Source organism: Nyctibius grandis, chromosome 1 (assembly GCF_013368605.1).
Source record: "Nyctibius grandis isolate bNycGra1 chromosome 1, bNycGra1.pri, whole genome shotgun sequence".
Taxonomy (NCBI): Eukaryota; Metazoa; Chordata; class Aves; order Nyctibiiformes; family Nyctibiidae; genus Nyctibius; species Nyctibius grandis.
In genome coordinates this window covers 76,695,120-76,714,377 of record NC_090658.1, presented here as the reverse complement: position 1 = coordinate 76,714,377, position 19,258 = coordinate 76,695,120, and positions in this window count along the sequence as shown.

The window sequence follows — 19,258 nt, the reverse complement described above, 5'->3', positions numbered from 1 at the left end:
CAGACTAAAAGAATGTTTCTAGGGTGTACAAGTCCATCAGGTCCCTAAATGCTCCTATAGCAAAACTGAATGGAGCAAAATTTTATTTCATAGGTTTAATGTTTGTTAGCTCAAGGCCCTGTCACTACACAGTATAGGAACTGTCATTTATTCTAATAGCTGTGGGTACATGAGAGAATTTCATTAACTGAACCACTCTGGAAAATGATGCATCTACAGAATCCACCGTAATGACCATGTTTCCACAGAAGATTTTGTTCGCTGGAGAATCCATGCGCTGATGCTGCCCACCTGGTGAACTCAATCATCTCAAATCAAAATTAGCCTGAAGTTGGAAACAGCACTGAGCAGTTCCCCGGGCCATCGGGCACATGTATGGTGATGCACAAGCAGCAGCTTTGAACAGCTGCATGGAGCGCTGCAGGACATGGTGACAGTGCCCTGTCCTCTGAGCAAAGGTTCCTGTAGTGGCGCTAGAGACACTTGAGTCCCATCATGAGAATGCCACGAGCTCGCAAGGCTGGTTGCAATGTTTAGGTTTTTTTCTCCTGTAGATACAGCACCAGAGGAAACTGGGAGAGCATAAGAGTTATAAAAGGGCAGGTTTTGTGCTTTTAACCCATTTATGGTTAGCTTCTCCATACTGCTCTGCTAAACCGAACCAGAAGCTATCACAGTGTGGTCAAACAGCACTGAAATATTACTGTAAAAAACAAAAGCTCTACCGTGTGCTTTGAAAACTAACCTCCCTACCCCAGCACTCAGGTTATAGCATTGCCCCAGCTAAGGGCGAGAACAGGAGCAGGACTGAGCCCAGTGTGCCCTGAGGCCGCCCGACCACCCAGCTGCCTTCTTGACAGCCTAAAAAGTGCCTTTGGCAGGGCTGCCCGGCTGTGTCTGAGAGCACCCAGAGGAGCCTGGCAGGGTGCAGGAGGGTCCCTGCATGTGGGATCCTGCCTGTGCCAGGGGATGGCTTCAGCTGTGCATGGAGCCAGGCTTACCCGTGGCAGAGCTCCTGGTGTGAAATGAAAACATATTCGCTCAGGTTTTTTTGTTTCAGTAAGGAGAGCACTTTAGAAAGCTGACACCGATTTTGTTGCCTTGAGTTCCCCTTTTGAGCTCCTGGCACTGTGCTGGGGAGAAATCCAACTCAACAGACTCACGTTGCTTTGCAGAAGGGGTTGCTGCCTGGCGCAGTGGGGGAAACACTTTTGCTACTTGAGAAACAGTAATGTGGAATGACACCTGATGTAAAGGATCAGAAATAGGTTAGAAACTTAGTAATCATCAGTAAAGTCCTGCTTAAATTACTCCATTCAGACTCTAACATTATGGCACAGATTAATACTTGTTAGTAAGTTCTAATCCAAGTGATGATCAGGTGGACAAAGGTATCTCTGCAGTAGATTTGATCCAGTGAAAACAAAGGAAACAATTGCATTCAGCATTTTACCAAAATTCTGCACATGGTTAGTATAAGTGTCCTTTCCCCGGGACAGGTCAGGTTGAAAATAATGATGTTTTGTAAGAAACTCAAATTTCACTCTTCAGATTTTACCCACATGATTTGTTTGTAAAGGACTATCACACTGTTATTTGATTTTTATTAGTTTATTGTTTTCTGGAGTTTGTGGCATTTTCTAATTAATGAGAAATATGTTCCTGTGATTTTCCCATGTGTTCTCTCACATCAGTGTGTGAGAGAGAACTTATGTACAACTTTGTTATTGTCTCAAGCAACAGGAACAGATCAAGTTCAGAAAGTTACTGCTTTTTCAAATAACAGTATGCCAGCAACTGGGACATAATACACATATGGCTTTTCCAAGAATAATGTTACTGATCTGTCTACACGTCCAAGGGAAGACAGTGATATAATCAATATACTTAGGATGGCTCTACACCAGGAAGGAGAGAACAAACCATTGATCAGGTAGGAAATCACAGACCTAGCCACTGCACTTACTGGCATCCACAGGAATCAGCTTGAAACTGAAAGATCCAGAACTACTTTCATTTCACGGGATCTCAAAAAAGCAGGTGCCAACCAGGACCACGATGCTGGTTGGCACTACAGTGCAACAACATCAAGCCTCAAATCTGCCTCTCGACCTGCTGCAGCAGCAGGAAACATTTTGGGACTCATCGTTTGCTGATGAAGGTCATCTCCAGTACCCTGACCTTCACAGCAGATACCATGAAGACGAATGTGGCCACTACAGCTCCCTGAAATGACAGGGTTGCACCACTACATGTTCAGGGGTTAAATCATCAGAACAGATTGCTGGAGCATGTTTTTCATTTGGCCTTAATTATGCAGGAAGGCCACTGTAACCGTAGTCATTATTTACACATCTCCTGGCATCTGCTCAAATCCATCTTTCTTGCTACATTCCTAGAAGCAGTTGAAGTATTTTCATTTCTTGGTAGGGTGGTGCTCTGCTGATATTTTCAATAAGAATGGATGTTCAGATTGCTGCCCGTACTATTTTGGATACTTGTATTCCTGAAGCATCCCTACTCTCAGTATCTTTTACTCTCCCATCCCAAAAAGTCAACATACTTCCAGAAGTACAACTCCTTTGAAAAGCATAACAATGAACAAAAAATTTCTTTTGTGTTCACTGTTTTCCAGACATGCTTTTTAATGTTCAAGAGGAAGATGAGATTTACATTCAGCTTCATCCCCTTTCTTTTGCTAGAAAAGCAATATGATCTATTTCAGCATTATAAAACCCAAAGTCCCATTACACTTGGAAATGTTAAATCCATCCAATAAATTATAATCAGGATAAATGAACACACTTTAAGCAGATCTCAGAGGACTATTCAGGATTGTCCCATGGAGCTAATTTCAAATGAGTTTTGCTCTTCCCCTGAGATTCATATCTTTTTCTTCAAGGTGGCTAATTACAAATATAACTGTAAAAGTATGTACCTATCCATAAAAACATTCCTTTCCGTCTTCAAGGAAAGATCCTATTACAGATATTGGCACAGATTTGCAGCTGTCAAATCAACGAATTACATAGTATATAGAAACCATGTAATATTTATTCATTTCTCTACCTTCCAAGTGATAGGCCAGCTCAAGAACATCTGGAGGGTTAGCATGTTTGTACACAGTTAATAAAGACAGCAACCTGGAACCCAGGTGCAGCTGCATAGATATTCCCATATACTCACTACACATATACTCACATCTTGTATGTAATATTGCATTATATTTACCCTTATATAGATCCCCATGACCCTAATGTGTTCAAATCCTGAATAAGAGAACAGAATCAGGAGTGACCCCAGTGCTGTTGGGAAAGGGGAGACAAGTCTACAGCCTCCAGGATCAGAACTGGCAGCAGAGCTATGCTGAAGATTGCTGGGTTTGCTTTTCCATTTGCTAATCAAAGTGAATATTTGCTGGTGTGGGTTATTCTTAAAAACATCCAAAGAAAACTGCTTTTTCTTGACAATAGGAAATTATAAAGGCAATATATATCACTAATTCAGGTTTACTACTAGATTCAAAATTTACCTAAAGGTGGTTACCTTGCTAGGAAAAAGATTTAAAAAAATAAGAGGAAATATTTTGAAATTAAATATTTGTCTGTTCTGCATAGTTTTGGCTTTTGGAAGTGCTCAAAATTGTTTCAGTCGATTCTAAGTGACATATTTTGGGAATAAGATCTGAAAAACTTCATCCTATTCTAACTCTGAATGACCTACTTTACAGCTAGAACCAGGGTTAAAAAAAAAAATGTGGAAACAGTTGACAAGTCTAAGAACTTAAGTGAGGACGGGGAGACTGGATAAGTCTACCAGGTCATGGTGTCTGCAATGGGAAAAAGCGAACAGCTTTGCTGTGTACAGAGGTCTGAAATCTGTAACTTGTTGCATGTTTAACCAGACCACTTGAAACAGCAAGCAGAAGGTTTGCTGAGATTGCTGAAAGCCTGAAAAGAATTGGCTCCAAAGCAGGAAGGGATTGCCAAATATTTTTGATTTTACAAAGAAAAACGATAGCAGAAAACTTTTCTTAACACAGAATTCTGGGCTCTGCTGCTGAAGTGGAGATTATAAACAGAGATACTGGAAAACTGCAATTGCATCATGTGATGAGCTCTGCAAATAAATCAAGTATCAAGCAGAACACATCACATGGAGAACACACACAGGTCACATGTTTTAATATGTCAGTTTCACAGCACTAATGGATTTCCTTTCAAGAACAAACACTATAATAACAGGAAGAAACAAAGCCGTGAAGATGTTCAGTTGGCCCAAAAAGCAAAGCCATCATTTTAAGGCCCCGACTTGAAATTTTCATAGAATCAAACTTCCTGCTGCTAATACAGAATAACTGATAGAGAACTCTGTAACTTCTCCACAAACTCTTTAATTTCAAGCTCAATGAATTAACTTGATTGAAGGCGTGTTGATTCAGTAATGCCATGGCCTAATTATCAGGACCGAGAGAGAGAGATTGAGAGAGAGAGAGAGATGAAATTACAGAAAACTTTGGGTCTTCCAAAAATGTACATACCCTCATTTCCCATGCAAGACTGCAGAGGGTAATATACAGCATGTGCTAAATAACCAGGCTATAAAGAAAGATATTGTGTTTTGTTTGTCAGAGAACAACAGAGAGCCCCAGATAGATTGGGAAAGCACCGAATGCCAAAGATTTAAAGAATTACAACCTCCAGCCAAAAGAGAAAAAAAAATGGAGAAGGAAAGTGATGTTTTTCAGGATTTACTAATGTAAATTGGGTTTGAAGAGGGAGAAACACATTTTGCAAACAGTGAGGAAGGCTAGAAGTAGGACTTCAGCATTTTCAAAGCCTTGAGTTATTTGCAAGGACTCCTAGAGTGAGAAGGGAACTACCAGCAGCACTAGTGATGGAAAGAATGATGCTGTCCACCGATACGGTGATTTCCACATTAACCATTAGCCTAAAACCATATGTAGATCATTATTTCTTAAAACAGAGGGCATGCTTGTTCTATAGACTGATGAATATTTCTTCACGACCCACTTAGCTCAAGCTTGTGTGTAAAACAGACTGAAGATAATTGCAAGGTACTCTTCATGACCAACACACATGTATGCACCGTCATGGCCTTATTTTGGTGCAACAGGAAAATGTTGCCTGTACATACAAGCCATTCCAGATACTGAATGTTTCTTGGAAAAAACATCAGTCCCATGAGAGCTAAAACATCCTGAGAGCATCTCAAAAGGTATTTGAATCCAAATACCATCTTGTGTTAAGAAAACCCATTTTTTTCCCCACAAAAAAATTAATGGTCTGTGATGGCCTTATTAAAAAAAAAAAAAGACATCTCAATCATGCCAGAAAAAATGCAGCTTATTGTACATTCTGCTAAACCAAACCACTGGTGGATGGATTGATAAGATAATTAAAGCTTTTATCCAGGCCTTTAAAACCCTGACCTACAGTAGTCTTTCAAAGAAACAGTGAGCACAAACATTCACACTGAATTCAAGATCAAGCAAGCTCAGACACCCATGCACTTTTCACATGGAAGAGAGAGTCTTAATAAAATAATCCTGAGCTAATACATGGAGACCAGAACTGATACTTAGAATCAAATGCATCTGCTGACTAGCAGAGGAGAATTAGTGCATCATGCATCAGGGGAAAAAAACCCCACCATTCAACCCAACTCTGAAACACGTATGTGGCAGAATATTCTCTGCCTATTGACTATCTTGAGCAATGCAGCTTTGCTCTCTTCTATGGAAAACAACGCATCCACACTCTGCTGTCGAAGTGGCAAAGGCCTGTATATTTGAAGGTAGCAAATAACTATTTAGCAAGCAAATGTATCAATATGTTTTCTTGCTTTGTGAACGCTGTATAGTAACAGCAAGGATTGAACAGGCCTGATGTCAGTGTAGCTGGGCTTATATATGTCAGCCAAGAATTTTCCCCAATGTCTTTTGTTCAATGTGCTTTTACCACTGCTTCCTGAATGAGGCACTTCCTTATCGTCTGTGGTTGACCTTTTCAAAGATGTTTTGCTGTAGTTTCTGTATTACCCAGCTACTTAATTTTGAATGGTTTGTCCCTTTTTTACGGACAGTTACCTGGAAACAGTGTGATCAGTTAATGAAGAACATCCTGTATGCTAAAATAATACATGTGCCCTTCAGGTGGATTTAACCTGAGCGTTAGATCGGCACAGATAATTTAATTAAGAGGTTGCTCTGTCTTGATCCTACACGAGGTTTAGAATCTTAAAAAGAAAAGTTTTCTTCAGCATGCCCATTCCTGGGATGAGAAAAGGGGATTATGGACTTTATCAACAGAACTACTACTATGATTTTCAGAAAATGATTTTTAAAAGTGTCTGTTTAAGCATGTGAAGCAGTTAAGACCTATCTTTCTGGTCTAAAACGTGAACTGAAAGATCATATCAGCTGTGCAATGGAGTGCCAATAGAGATGCACAGCTACAGCACTGCATGGAGAACAGTGTTTTTTCAGCTGAATACAGATCAGCCACATCCATATGGTTCTGCACCAAACAAGTCCTGTCCTTCAGCAGAACCTAATTCAGGGGAACACCAACCAATGTGATAATGCTGCATCTAGTTCTAAAGACAGCTCAGGAGTGTCCTCATCCTCCTCCAGGATGAGACGCTGACATACCCTAAACTTTTTTCTTGAACTAGAGACCCTTCTAGAATTTCCGTGTTTCCAGTCCTATCCCTTTCTCAACTTCTAGACAGATTTATTTTCTGAAATGCAGCATGGCCAGCATGTTTGCTTTGTATGCAATGCCTGAAGATGCTGGAGAACACCATGAGAACCTATCCATTCTCTGCATTGCCAGTTCACCACTACCATAGGAGCTTCATGTAGGAAGCCCTGGGATGAGGAAGCATGTAGTGCGCTGGGGAGGCAAGTACAGGCAATGATACAGACACAAATATATGGAATAAAGTGTTTTGTCATATACTCTCTTGCTATCCTATACACTGGAGAATTAAAATCATATCAATGTAGGGATTTAAGCATCCTATGATCATCTAAGTCAATGCTAACATACTATCTAGTCTTGAAAACACCGCAGTGCAGAAACACACCAGGTTTTGGAATTCAGATCTGTGGAGCACATTCAGGGGAGGTGAATACCTGGGAGCCTGCTTGGTGTTCCTCTGCTTCTCTTACACAAGAACCTTGTGCCTTCTGCATCCCACGAGGACACCTACAAGGTATTTCTCCTTTTATGGATCAGCACTTAGGAAACTCACCCAAGATGCAAGAAACTTTAGCTCTTTACCTTCTTCCTGAGAGAAATCAACCCCACAGTTTCTGACTCGTAGAAGAGCTGTCCCCAAAGAAAGCATGATTTAATCACAGCCCCAAAGCCAAAATTACATGTGCAAGAAGCAGCATTAGCCTTTGACCAACTGTGATTTGCAGAGATGGAAGAAAAGTAAGTTTCTTGCTTTTTTTAAATTCAAGACTCAGGTATCTACTTTCAGGATGTCCAGAATAGAGAAACTGGAGTGAAATGGAGCACCTCTGTATGTGTGTCTGCCAAGGGGTACTTGAGAGGTAGTTTAAAAACATACATCAACTTTTATTAAGGCCTACTTCAAGAAGCTATCTGTTCAGTAGGCGTCCAGTGTAATTGCCTCACTTATGTCATAGAAAATTTAGGAACAACACTAAAAAATCTGCATTCTTTTAGGAAATCAAAATTTAGGTACAGTGAGGCTAAATTCACAACACAGTTCCAATCTACCCATGTAACCCTTAGCTACCCTATGCAGCGCATAGTTTCTTGGCTGCTGAGCAGAAAGGAAAAGTTTACCTGATAAAAGTCTCCATAGTTAAAAGAGCACAGTCTTTCTAATGCTTTTTTTTATAACATCCATACAATTTTAAGGGAATTATTTCTTCCCTAGAGCATTCCAAATGGCGGATCTAAACCACACACATAGATTGCCATTCCACTTTAGGTTATTTGGCCTGCTATTTCAATAGGACTTTTCCAGAAGACTAGCGATCTTTGGGGCTTAGGGAGAGGGGTTCAGATTGCCTAAACCACGTCTTTTAAAATCTCCAAAATGCATTCCTAGCCATGTGTATAACAAGGGCTTTTTCTTCCATTTCAGGACAGTGACAGTGTGCTACAACTGCCTTTTTTTGTTTTGTGAGGGTGGGGTTACTAAGAACTGATTTTTTCTCAATATGCTGCTTTCAGGTAGCACAAGTATTCTGGCATTAAAGGACAAAGGTCAACATGAATGTATGAGTTGCTAATATTTTACCGTGTGCTACACATGCTCTTTCAACATCTGGCATTTATCATGTCTGCAGCTATGTTCACTAAGATCTTTATCTATTGTCTACTTCAGACCATAAAAAGGAGACTCAGTGGTGGTATGAAAACTTAGAGATGGGAGGGGAGGGGAAAAAAAAAATAAAAAACAATAAAAGACTTTCATTTGCACTGGGTTAGGACTTGCGAATTGTTGCCCCCTGTTTCTATCAATAGAAGGAAGCAATAGAACTCACCTAACTCACAAGGGATCTCTCAGAAGTATGCAAAGTGCCAAGTCATCCCATCAAATTTTATAAAGCAACAACTTTTTTAAGAAGGGACTTTACATTGGTAAGTAAATAATTCTGCACAGTCTCCATGACTGTTAAATTGGGATTTCATGACGAATCAGAAAAAAACTCAGCAGTGAAAGTAGGGATAGTTAAAAAAAAAAAATCATAAAGCAGCTGCAAGAAGCCTAAGACAATAGAACATTTGAAGGACACGTCCAAGTAACTTTGGCAGAGGTATAACACACTGAACCCCCGCCCCCTACAGACCTCACCAAGCTGAGAAACTCCAAAGGAATTTACAAACAAACCCTCCATCCATAACAAAACTTCAGGCAGAAGTGAAACAATAAATAGGACTATGCATAGTAGCAGGACCACAACAGCGGTTTGTAACAGCTCTTCAGTGCTTCACTAGTAACATGCACCAGGAGAACACGGGTGACATCCACGAGCATTTCACTGGCCTCACCACCTGCAGCTGGAGAATGTGGACAGAAGAAAGAAGAACTGAACTAGTGAAAAGATCAAACAAGACAAAGTATTTTGCAGATACTTCACTTTGTTTTTTTAAACATAGCATGTAAGGTTTCACCCTGAAAAAGTAGTCAAGTTTTTTATCACCGACCTTAACAAGATGTCCTTGCTAGAGCAGCAGCCTAGGAACTCAACAGGAGTTAAGTATTAAATGCTCACGGCTGCTTTAAATTGGGAACTGTTCTCCTTTTAAAAATCAGACAATATTTTCCAGCTGTTTATTAAGCAAAGACTCACATACTCACTACCTGAACATTAATAGTGAAAAGACTGGGCACCTTCAATACTTCAACAACACTGCTTTTAAATTGATGTAATTTGTACCCTGAAAAATGAGCCCTATAAGTAACAAGGAGAACACCAAAGAAAAACTGTTTTATAAGCCTTTCTCTCAGTACTGGTACCACATTAAGTGACCTCTCTGCTTCTTCCACCTACTGTTCACCACTGCCAAGCCTCGCAGCAGTGCCAGTCCATGAGAGAAGGAGAGCACAGAACCTTTTGCTGGGTTATTCCAAGTCCAGATCAATTCTCCAACCCAGCCTGTTATGTCACCTTTGACTGGTTACCAGCACAGGCTGAGAAGATGTGAGGGCAAGAGAAAAAGAAGTAAAGAAAGCCACTTGCTTGAGCTGACACTATGGAGAGCAAAACTCATCCAGTGCTCTCAGTGTCTGGGACTCATTCCCCTGGGGTGAGATGGGGATACTCTGAGCACATTTTAGCCTTAAGAAACACACTGCAAATTCCTTGAACAGGGCAACGGTGGTTTTAACAACCATTCAGGAGTTCAGGAAAAAGGCTGCAGGAGTTCACTGGATATTTTCTGAGCTTCTTTTGCATGTTAGTTAAGTGCTTGTTAATGAGGCTTTCGGCACTGATGTTTTTGCTGGAGGGTTTCTCGAGGGCCTTGCACATCTTTTGTATTAGCTGTGTTTAGATTAACGAGAACTATCACGTGCAGGCAGCCCTTGTTTATGGCATTCCATTGCGAAGGAGCAGAGCTGCATGAGATCATACCTCCTCTGCTTGTCCTAGAGGCAGTGTCCCCGTGAGGGTGACAGCCTAACAAACTCCCACAGAACTTCCTGCACGGGGAGGAGGGAAGAGGTGGAGCCCCAGATTCCTCTTTTGCTGGCTCCCACCCCCTCAGAGACACAGATTCGTGCTTCCCAGAAATGACTCCAGGTTCTGGTTGGGCACAGAACATCGGTTGTGCCCACCAACTCGTACAGCACACGGAGTGCATGCAGACCTAAGCTGCGTGCTGCCCCACAAAGAACGGATCCACCAAAAGAAAGGGAACAGAGGAGTGCACCCTAGCTAACCTTGCAACATCTGAAACTCCGTAAATACCTTACCCAAAGGCCCTTCTCACAGGGTTCAGTACTCCTGGTAACTCCCATATCCTCTTGTTGGAGAGCTCAAGTAGGAAATGCCATGGTTGGGACTGCACGGGCAGGACCTGCTTGTTTTTAAACAAGCAGAGATGAGTGCTATGGGGGGGAAGGAGGCTCGAGTGAAGCAAGGTCTCCAGGACTGACAGTGGGAGTCCTATTGTTGCACCCTCCGACGTGACCAACAACAACAAATTTCCCTTCTATCTATTTCCTTTCTATCACATATCTTAGTTTCAGTCTTATGTTAGAGTTCAGCTCCCCGCTGCTGGGATACATTCAGCCAGCACCTCAAAAGCATTGTTCCAGTTATACACAAGCTCAGCCTACCTGAGACCTAATTTTAAATCAACATGAGCTGAACTCTGTCCTGGCAAGACTGCTACTGAAAGCTGAGCAAGGTCATTTCAAGCCAGTGTGTTATAAGAGACATGCCTTTAATTGCGATCTGTCTCAACACTTGTCCCCACAGGAGCTACCCCAAGTGTTTGTCAAGGTTTGTGTCAGTCTGGGCTTCAAAGAGCCAAACCAGTCATGGTATCATGCACTGTTGCTCCTCTGTAGCATGCCTAGACACGCTTACCACACACTAACAATGAACACGATGGGGACATGCTGAGACCTGCGTTACAATTCTCCTAGTCTGCTTTCAGATGACAACTTAGCAACCTGAGGAAACAAAAAATAAACCCACATTGAAGTGGATTTGTAAAAGTACTGGAAATATTTTAATATTAAAAATATAAATATGAAAAGAAATTTTTCATGTCTTTACATGGCACAGAGAAATGAGAAGAGTCATGTATGCAGTAAATAATCATTGTTGCTGTCACTTAAAGGCTTAACTCGTGTTCCAAAATTTCAGTTCATCAATTTTGAAACTACATGTTCAGGCTCTCCATAGCAACTTTCATTTGGACGTGCTGATTTGCAGAACTGCTGTTTATCTGCCTCTCAACATCAAATCCCAAATGGCTCTTTCAGACTAGGCACCCAAAATAGCTCATATCTTAAATGTAACCCATCATTTTAAGACTTAAGGCACCATTCATGTTGGAATAGGAAACATCTAGTAAGGTAAACAGAACAGCAAATGCTTTTGTCAAACTTTACAGACACCAGGGGTTGGATTTTTTTCTTCCTCCAAGCCTGCTTCCCTCTGACATGGCAAATATAGCTTTAGGCATAGGCATGAAGAATGAAGCGGGTTTCCAGACAAAATTGGTTTAGGACCTTATGGGAGTCTTAGAGCTGTCCCCTGCCTGCAGCCCGGGCTAAGAAACACCAGCCTGTGAGAGGTAAACAAGAGAAAGTTTAAATTAGGCTAAACAGAGACCCATATTGTCCCACTTAAACTGTTATTAAAAGCTGAGCAAGCTGCTTTAAAGGTACCACATACAAGAGACCTTCACTAGGGTTTGCAGAACAGCACCGCTTTGTAGTGGTGCTTCTTCCTTATCCCGTACATTGAACGTGTACAGCACAGGTCCTTACTTCTGCAAAACACAAAGCTGTGATCTCAGCACCAGTGACCAGGGCACTGTTTTTCTCATGCTATATGCACACACATAGTCACGGGCTCCTGCTGGTTGTGGGTAGCTGGAACAGGCATTTACGTTTCGTTCCTGTGCTGCCAGTGGTTTAGACCAACCCCTGGTCTGATGAGAATGTGCCACCTTTACTGGTTTTAATGCTCCCTTTTAGATGGAAGAAGCATGTAAGATTCTGCAGGGCAATTCTAGCAATATCCAGCTTTTTTCTCTTCTTTTCTTTGAGGGAAAAAAAAAAAAGGAGAATGTCTAGGTTTTTGAAGTTCAGGTGCATAGTGCAATTTCTTAGACTGATAACATATGTATCTGCAGTTACAGCAGCACTGTCTATTCCTGAATTCCTTTAGTGTGTTACCACGCACTGACCATGGAATGAAAAACCACTGCCAAAAAAAAAAAAAAAAGGGAAAAAAGGGAGGGAAGGGAAAAAAACAAAAAACCCTGCACAGTGATGCAAGTAGGGAAGCATGCGCCATTCATTCGCATAATGAAAAGGTCAACGTGAAGACTGTTAGCACAGAAAAAAGATTACATTTAAAAATCTGTGGTGTTTAAGTCTTAATCTGAGCTGTCAGAAATCTCCCTTATAATTTTGGTTTCTACAGAAAGGTACTACGTAGAAACTTTAAAAGAATGTTGCTATTGTGTTTAAAAACCTTCCTGACCAAATGGGGTCTCAGTCAGCCACACAACAGCGTGGTTTTCTGACTCATAGCCCTTCTCGCTCACTCTGATCTTCCCTTCAAACCCAAATGCTGATTTGTCTGTCTTCAATTGCTCACTAGCCTGAAAAAGAAAAAAGTAACTGCTTTTAAAATATTGAGTCAATTTTGTTCTAGGCTGAATACAGCAGCATGATACAATCTGCAATGATATAGAATTTTTTCCTTCACCAGCTAAGTCTCTGGGGCATTTTATGGAATCAAATATTGTAAAAAGCAGCATCACATAAAGAAAGTTTTTAAAATAGATTTAAAAAACAAAGAGCAATTCAGCATGTGCATTATCCATGTGGAGCTGGTTTGGCAACTGCAACATGGAATTACTTAAAGCTTGCCCACAGCTTTTTTTTTTTTTCCCCTACTTCTGGCAGCATGATCATGGAAAACATTAGGCCTAGACTATTATTAATACAAGTTTCTAACCTAGGAAGTTATTCTTTATTTCTGCCTGCTGCTATCTAGATTCAATAGCTAGTTTTGCCAGGTCATCTATTTACAACGAATGACATTTCAAAAAGTTACGGTATTCTCTAAGGTAAGTTGAAAAGCATTAAACACTTCACTAAATTTACTGCTGACTATGGTATATAACCTTTTTTTAAATAAGCTCATATAATTCCCTGTTCCATTTGCATGTACTCTTACAGAGGTGATGACTAAAAGAATGACACTAGTGAGCCAGAAAAAAAGGACTGAAGGATCTTTTACTAGCAAAATGTAGCAAAACTGTCACTTAGAAGACATTTTCAAATGGCTGTATTCATTTGTAGTTTTAGTGAGCAAAAAAACCATCTTCAGGTGCAAAACTATCTCACTAAAAAAAAAAAGATGACTGAAAGAGAGCTGGTTAAATCAAGATACAGCCATAGAGGGGGAAGATATTGCAGCTACTCTCTTGCCAGGGATGGGAAACAAATTAACTTATTTGGTGGTGCTGAGGAAGCAGCAGCAGACTGGGAACAAGGGCGATGGCTGTAGCTCACCTAATCCCCTCCCTCTGCAAATCCATCATTCTTGTCAGTGCTTCAACCACAGCAAGAACAGATGTTTACATTTGCATTTACAATTATATTGAAGTCAACTTTCAGTCATTTGGAGTGAATTATAATATGACTAAATATGGTCACACATTAGTCTCCATTTTTGACATCTTCACCTCACAAATAGCTAATTATTACAAATTATTACAGTCTTAAAAAAACACCCCATGGTTGGTAACTGTATTGATAGTAGGTACTACTTCTGCTGCCATGTTCTGAATAGTATCTTATAGACTGTGTGTTTGCAACATCTATGACCACTAGCATATATGTGAACAGAAGTAGGCAATTCTAGGGTCTGGGCAAAAGAAATTCTGGACTTTGAATTCCCTTTCAGATTTTTTTTTTCTCCCCACACACAAACTCGTGTTCCCAAAACACTACTTACTGAAAGAACAGGAAGCTGCGAGTACATGAAATGTATTTTCAGTGGGGCTTGCAAATACATAAATGCACACCACGTTAGAAATTCAAGGTTTCGGCCATAATATCAAGTCCAATTTGAAGTAGCTCTTCTGCTAAAAGGAAAGGGCTACTCCTCACCAGTTACTTCTCTATCCTCCCTGAAAGACCAGCCAAACACTGCATAGCCACTTGGGAACAGAACTGAAGAAGCAATCCAAGTTAAATCCTGACCCTCCCAAAGAAATAGCTGTTAATATTCATTCATATTTATATTCCTGTTGAACAAAGAGAAATTAACAATACAAAAATCTGTTTCCATCTGTATGCAGACCCACAGCAAGTGTTTCAAAGAATGTCTTGGTAGAGATACTGTAGCTCATGAAATAGGAACATCTCATATTTTCACCTGAGCAGAAAGTAGTTGTTTACACCAAAAACCAGCCTGCAAAATATCTGAACATTGCATTTTAGAAATACCGTTGAGTATCCTGAGCTCTTCCTAAGACAAATCATTCACAAACTCCTTATGAAGTGACAATGATATCAAATGTTTTACAAGATTCTTCATAAAAGAATAAAGAAGGTAGTAATAAATGAAATACAAGAAAAAATTAATAAAGAAAACCCTTCAGCACTGATAGCCAGCACGAACATTTAAAAATCTATAAAAATTGGATGGTGACTGTCAGTGTTTGGAATAAGCAAAATCTTTTCTGGGATAGGTAAATCTTTTCTGGGATAGGTAAAGCTAAAAGTAAATTATGTTTGAAATATGGATCAGTTCTTTAAGGGCAAGGGAAAGAAACTTCCCTCCAGGCATAAACACTAAGCATAAAGTAACTCTACACAAGGCACTAGAGATCATCAAATCTTGTGGACTGAGTCTTCACAAGCTGTACAAGTGTGAGTAACAGCTTTTCTTAGGGGGGAGAGAAAAAAAAGAAAAATCAAATGCTTGTGTCCAGAGAACTTGCATAGTTAATTCAAGGAAAGTTGCCTGAGTAGTAAGGCTACATACAGACATAAGTTATATATTTAATATTACACCTCCCTTTAATAATAGAAAAGAGATTCATCAATCGTTGGCAGGATATGAGTAGCATTGTAATTTTCAACAAATGATTGAGGATGAGGCAAAAAGGGTAACCTTTTGTTTATCTTGAGTGAGTTGAGGGTTAGTATCACTTACGCTTATTCCTGGATTTCATTCATATATTAAGGTCTCCACATTTTGCTGCTTTGTGCTGAAGTGAGCCAAAGTGACAAGCTTGGATCTTTTCAATACCTGTATCTGGGAAATCCAGCTAATGAAAAATAGCTCTTGATCTACTTGTAAGGCCGCTAGCCCAGATGAAGTGTGTTTACACCAATGCACGCAGTATGGGCAACAAACAGAAAGAGCTAGAGGCCACTGTACAGCAGGAAGGTTGCGATGTGGTTGCCATCACAGAAACGTGGTGGGATGACTCTCGTGACTGGAGTGCAGCTATGGATGGCTATAGGCTCTTTAAGAGGGACAGGCGAAGCAGGAGAGGCGGTGAGGTAGCGCTGTATGTTAGGGAGTGCTTGGACTGTGTTGAAATTGAGGAAGATGGTGAGGATGACAAGGTTGAATGTTTATGGGTGAAGATCAGGGGGAAGGTTGGGAGGGCAGACATTATGGCGGGAGTCTGTTATAGACCACCCAACCAGGATGAGCAGGCAGACGAGGCGTTTTACAAGCGGCTGTCAGAAGCTGCCCGGTCGCCAACCCTTGTACTCGTGGGTGACTTCAACTTGCCGGATGTCTGCTGGAAATACAACATGGCAGAGAGGAAGCAATTCTAGGAGGTTTCCTAGAATGTGTGGAGGACAACTTCCTCATGCAAATGGTAAATGAGCCCACTAGAGGAGGAGCCCTGCTTGACCTGTTGTTTGTGAACAGAGAAGGACTAGTGGGATACGTGAGGGTCGGTGGCCGTCTTGGGAGTAGCGACCACGAAATGTTAGAGTTTTCAATAGTGGGGGAAGTAAGGAGGGGCAAGAGTAGAACTTCTGCCTTAGATTTCCGGCGGGCTGACTTTAGCCCTGTTTAAGAGGCTGGTGGACCGAGTCCCTTGGGAATCGGTCCTGAAGGGCAAAGGAGTCCAGGAAGGCTGGACATGCTTCAAAAGGGAATTGCTAAATATTCAGGAGCAGGCTGTCCCAGTCTGTAGGAAGGCAAGCCGTCAGGGAAAAAGACCGGCCTGGTTAAACAGGAACTTAGACTAGAACTTAAGGAAAAAAAGAGAGCCTACTTGCTCTGGAAGAAGGGTCGGGTTAACTTGGGAGGTCTATAGGGACGTGGCCAGATCGTGTAGGGAGAAGATTAGAAGGGCCAAAGCTCAATTAGAGCTTGATTTGGCTGCTACAGGTCAAAGATAACAAAAAAAAGCTTTTACAAATACATCAACAGCAAAAGGAGGGTCAAGGAGAGCCTCCACCACTTGCTGAATGAGGAGGGTAGTGTAGTGTCAGGGGATGAGGAAAAGGCAGAGGTGCTCAATGCCTTCTTTGCCTCGGTCTTTAATGTCAAGACCAGTTGTCCTCAGGAGACTCGGCCCCCAGAGCCTGAAGTTAGGGATGAGGGGGGGCTGTGTGAACCTCCCGTAATCCAGGAGGAGACGGTTAGTGACCTGCTGTGCCAGTTGGACACCCACAAGGCTATGGGCCCGGATGGGATTCACCCCAGAGTAATGAAGGAACTGGCAAATGAACTTGCCAAACCACTCTCGATTATCTACCGGCAGTCCTGGTTAACTGGAGAAGTTCCAGCTGACTGGAAATTAGCAAACGTAATGCCCATCTACAAGAAGGGTCGGAAGGACGATCCAGGGAACTATAGGCCTGTCAGCCTGACCTTGGTGCCAGGCCAGGTGATGGAACAGATCATCCTGAGTGCCATTACACAGCACATGCAGGACAATCGGGGCATCGGGGCCAGCCAACATGGATTCATGAAAGGCAGGTCCTGCTCGACCAACCTGGTCTTCTATGACAAAGTGACCCGCTTAGTAGATGAGGGCAGGGCTGTGGATGTAGTCTATCTAGACGTCAGTAAGGCATTCGACACTGTCTCCCACAGCATCCTCCTAGACAAACTAGCTGCCCGGGGCTTGGATGGGTGGACTATTCGATGGGTGGTGAATGGGGCAAAGTCCAACTGGCGGCCGGTCACTAGTGGTGTTCCCCAGGGCTCAGTTCTGGGGCCGGTGCTGTTCAATATCTTTATAGATGATCTAGACGTAGGGATTGAGTGCATCCTCAGCAAATTTGCAGATGACACCAAGCTTGGTGGGAGTGTCAATCTGCTGGAGGGTAGGAAGGCCCTACAGAGGGATTTGGACAGGTTAGATAGATGGGCCGAGACCAACGGCATGAAGTTCAACAAGAACAAGTGCCGGGTCTTACACTTCTGCCACAACAACCCCATGCAGCACTACAGGCTGGGGGAAGAGTGGTTAGAAAGCGGCCCAGTGGAAAGAGACCTGGGGGTGCTGATCGATAGCCGGCTAAACATGAGCCAGCAGTGTGCCCAGGTGGCCAAGAAGGCCAATGGCATCCTGGCCTCTGTTAGGAATAGTGTAGCCAGCCGGTCTAGGGAAGTGATCATCCCTCTGTACTTGGCACTGGTGAGGCTGCATCTTGAGTACTGTGTTCAGTTCTGGGCCCCGCACTTCAAGAAAGATGTTGAGGTGTTGGAGCGAGTCCAGAGGAGGGCCACCAAGCTGGTGAAGGGTCTGGAGGGTCTGTCCTACGAGGAACAGCTGAGGGAGCTGGGGTTGTTTAGCCTGGAGAAGAGGAGGCTCCGAGGTGACCTTATTGCAGTCTACAACTACCTGAAGGGAGGTTGTAGTGAAGTGGGAGTTGGCCTCTTCTCCCAGGCAACTAGCGATAGGACAAGAGGGCACAGCCTCAAGCTTCGCCAGGGGAGGTTCAGGTTGGACATCAGGAAGAATTTCTTTACAGAAAGGGTCATTAGACATTGGAATGGGCTGCCCAGGGAGGTGGTGGAGTCACCATCTCTGGATGTGTTTAAGAAAAGACTGGACATGGCACTTAGTGCCATGGTCTAGTTGTCAGGGTGGTGTCAGGGCAACGGTTGGACTCGATGATCCCTGAGGTCTCTTCCAACCTGGTTGATTCTGTGATTCTGTGATTCTGTAACGGTGGCAGAGATTACAGGTTAGTTGAACAAGAACCCTGTAATAGACATGAACAAGTTACATAACTTAAAAAAAAAATACTAAGATATATATACACTGCAAATATAGACATATGTGTTACCTTCAGTTCTACAAAGTCAAAACTTCTGTTACAAAATTTGGAGTATCAAACTCCTTACAGATACCAGTGGACACTTAAGGTGTCAGTGATCTCTTCCCACCCGACTTGGTACAATCCTACAGCCTTTCTACCAGTTCCCCAAACCCAACTTTTATCCTCTTTGCCCTAGAGCACTGGCAGGTATTAGATTCACATAGGCGACTGCACACCTGCTCCCAGATGTTGTCTCCAAATCCAGGGCTCCATCATGAACAGAAAAATGCAGCAAGTCCTCCCCAAGCCTCTTAGGTCACAAAAAGCATCTCTGAAGTTCCAGATGCTCCAAGAGGTGTCCAGAGAGCATGTATGATCGATCTACTGAAACTCAAGTAAGTTAATTTTCACAGCAACCCCCTCACCCCCCTGCCCCAAATACTCTTCCCCCATCCTCACAAGAGTCAGCTGCAGACCAGGACCCTTTTACAGAACACAAAGGCTGCAAAGGGGCTGCCCGCTGTTGCAAGAAGTACTAAGTGAAAACAGCTTTCTTCGTGGGTGTGGGGTTTCTGTTTTTTTTTTGTTTTGTTTTGTTTTGTTTTTCTTAGAAAAAAGTGAGCTGATCCAATTCTGAGAGGTAACATGAGACTAGAGAAAGGCAAACAGAGCATTTGGCCAGAGCATGGCCCTAGGGCATTTGTACCTTAACTATCCGCACTCAAATAAAAGAAAAAAAACA